The following is a 3,738-nucleotide window of genomic DNA, read 5'->3' as shown; positions in this document are numbered from 1 at the left end:
TAAATTATCTGAATTTGTGTTGTAAATAACGAGAAGCCTTGACAAGGTATCAGCATTGAGTGTATATCTTCTTAAAGCTGAGTTAAAAGCAGGTTGTTTCCTGAGAGCTGCTTTTTTTTAAAAAAAAGATTTTATTTATTAATTTGGGAGAGAGAGAGAGAGTACAAGCAGGGGAGGAGGGGCAGAAGGAGGAGAAGCAGGCTCCCCACCGAGCATAGAGCCTAACATGGGACTCGATCCCAGGACCCTGAGATCATGACCTGAGCTGAAGGCAAGTGCTTGACTGAATGAGCCACCCAGGCATCCCATGAGAGCTGATTCTTGATCTGCTCTTGTTATATGCTCCTAACCCAGATGGCCTTGTAGGGAACATGCTCATAAAGGCTGCAGAGGGTGCCGAGGGTGTGTCATCTGAAAACATGAATAGCAACCTAGAAAATTAAAAATATACTGAAAGATTGTAGAACAGGGAATTTATGAGCTGAAGCAGCATTGGACTTAGAAAAAATTAAGACATTCCTACTTGGATATAAGTGGATCCACCAATTCTCTTGGAAATGTCCCTTCTCTGCACATGTACACCAAGTCACAGGTGATCAGCCATGAAGGCAAACCACACAAAGAGGTTGTTCTGGTTGTTTAGTGATTTGCAGTCTGCAAAAATATCCTGCCATTATCATTTGTTGAGGGCTTCCACTGAAGTAAGAATGGTAGGACAGTCTTCTTTCTCATTAGTGCTCAGCCTTTCTGTGTAGTAGAAACGCTATTGGACAAGGAGCCAGTGTCTATCTGTGCTCTTCCCCTGCCATCTATCTGTACATCCACGAGCAGGCCATGAAGCTCCAGGCCCCAGTTTCCACATTGAGTAGAGTGGGGGTGGAGCAAGGGCTCAGCCAGCCAGATGGTCTTACAGGCCCTTTAGCTCTGAGAGTCTTTCAAGCTCTAATGCATTTGGGGGAGGGAGGGGTCTTGACTGTGAAGCCTGATACTGATGGTTATTTTGAGTGAAGAGGAGAGCTGGTTGCTGATCAGAAGTTCAGGAAATCAGGCCTGGGAGCAAAATGTTAAAAGAAAAGGTTGCCTGGGATGAGGAAGAAGAGCCCTGATTTATAGAATTTGCCAATTTCCATGGTGTACATGTTCCCACTGAGGCCAATCTCAAGCCACCAACTTGGTGTTTACTGGCTCACAAAATTCCTAAAAACTCAACATTGACCTTTCTTAAGTCAAATGAACCAGACCCGGCATACTCCTGCTCAAACCCAGCTTCTTACTGTGGCCCTGTGGTCCAGCTTGGTCTGCTATCATAACAAAATACTAGACTGGATGTCTTAAGAAACAGAAATCAATTTTCTCCATGTTCTGGAGGCTAGCAGTCCCAGATCAAGGTCTGGCCAAGTCAGTCCCTGGTGAAGACTTTCTTCCTGACTTATGGACAGCTGTCTTCTCACTATGTCCTTATGTACTTACAAGGTACTCACTCAGCCCACCATGTTGGAGCCCTAACCTGATGGCTTCCTTTAACTTAATTACTTCTGTAAAGGCTCTGTCTCCAAATACAGTTACACCAGGGTTAGGCCTTCAGTACACGAATTTGGGGCCGTAGCATCTGCCTACCTCGTCAACCCTGTTTCATGCTCCCTCTGATTATGGCACTGCTGCTACACTGCCTGTAAGCCTTCAAGTACTCAACTTTCATCCCAAGTTGACCTTCTTATTAGCTATTCCTTCTATCTAGAACTTTCTTTTCCAGATCTTGACTAGTTACTCTTTGGTCTTAATGTCAGTATCTCAGAGAAGCCTCACCTGACCATCTAACACTAAAATAGAACCCCTTCCCCCATCATATCTCATCACTCAGTTTATTTCCTTCACTCTCCTTACATCATCTGAAATCATCTTGCTTATTATCTGTCAACTTACTTATTTTCTGTTTCAACATATAAGCTGCAAGGGAATAGGCACTTAGAACAGGGCCTGCTCATGGCATGTTTGTTGAAGAATGAAATTAAGAATAGGGCAAGAGTTAATTGTTTTTATTGCAAGATGGAAATGATAAGCATTAGGCAAAAGCTTGACTCTGGAGGTTTATAACATTGGTTTCAGAATTCTTTTCCTTTTAAGTTGGCATAGTTCTATTTTGATGTGGAGACAAATGTAGATAGACTTCTTAAGACAAAACAGGGACCAGTCTTTTCTTCAAAATGAACTATTTGAGGAGTACCTGGGTGTCTCAGTCGGTTAGGTTTCTAACTCTTGATTTTGGCTCAGGTCAGTGACGTGAGATCAAGCCCCGCCACCAGCTCTATGCTCAGGGGGGAGTCTGCTTGAAATTCTCTCTCTCTCTCCTTCATCCCTCCCCCCTCAAGCTTGCTCTCTCTCTCTCTCTCAAATAATAAATAAATCTTAAAAAAATAAAATGAACTATTTGAAAGACCACTGAGCCAGGAAGAAGGAGGAGGAAGAAAAAGACACAGTTGACCTGTTCATTTTCTAAGGGTGTAACACAGGAGGATAAAAACCTTCTTGTGTTATTGATGCTTCTCAGACTTCAACATGCAACCAAATCCCCAGTGTTGCAGCTTGGGGATCTAGCTATAATGCAGATTTGGACTGAGCAGGTCTGAGCGGGGGCCGAGGGTCTCCATCTTAACAGGCTCCAGGTGCCGTCGTGGCTGCTCAGTAGACCATGCTCGGACATGCTTTGCTCATCTGGGACCACCTAGCTGGGCACCATAGTTACCTGAGAGAAATGCAGAAATCTTAGGCTCTGCCCAGGCCAATGTAGTCAGGATCCACAGTGCAATAGAATCTCAGGTCACTGAGATGTAAATTCAAGTTTAGGAAACACTGCTCTAGAAAGTATGAACTGCCAGGCAGGTCCTGAGGGACTATATGAATTGAATGATGACCTCCCCATGCCCTACCCTAAAACATATGTCAACACCCAAATCCCTGGATCTTGTGAATGTGACCATCTTTGGAAAAAAAAAAAAGTGTGTGTGGAGGTTTCCTTGAAGGTGTAATTAAGGATATCTTTTTTTTTTTTTTAAGATTCTATTTATTTATCAGAGAGAGAGAGGGAGAGAGAGCGAGCACAGGCAGACCAAAAAGCAGGCAGAGGCAGAGGGAGAAGCACGCTCCCCGCTGAGCAAGGAGCCCGATGTGGGACTTGATCTCAGGATGCTGGGATCATGACCTGAGCTGAAGGCAGCTGCTTAACCAACTGAGCCACCCAGGCATCCCTAATTAAGGATATCTTAAAATGAGATTATCCTGGATCACCTGGTGTGCAGGTAATCCACGTGCAATCACATGATGTGTCCTTACAAGAGAGGCAGGGGGAGACTTCAGACAGACTGAGGAGGATAAGGCAACATGACCACAGAGACAGAGATTAGAGTGATGAGGCCATAAGCCAAGGAGGCCAAGAAAAAACTGGGGAGGCAGTGGAGTCTCTCTTAGAACATCTGAGGAGCACCGCCCGGCCGACACCTTAATTTCAGCCTCTGGCCTTCAGAAGCATGAGAGAGTCTATTTCTGAGGTTTTAAGCCTCCCAGCTATGGGTAGTTATGGCCTTCCTCACTGAGCCAGTGAGGAAGGGTGACCCCTCACTGAGGCAAGAGCTTCAGGTGTAAATGGGGAGTGGGCAACTCAGCTCCCCCAGTGCTGAATAAAATGGTCCATGAAGTCCCTGAACCTGTGGCTTGTGCCCAGAGCAATTCGGGAAGGTGACT

The sequence above is a fragment of the Neovison vison genome, chromosome 13 (assembly GCF_020171115.1).
Source record: "Neovison vison isolate M4711 chromosome 13, ASM_NN_V1, whole genome shotgun sequence".
NCBI lineage: Eukaryota > Metazoa > Chordata > Mammalia > Carnivora > Mustelidae > Neogale > Neogale vison.
Note: the sequence above shows the minus strand (reverse complement) of the source record.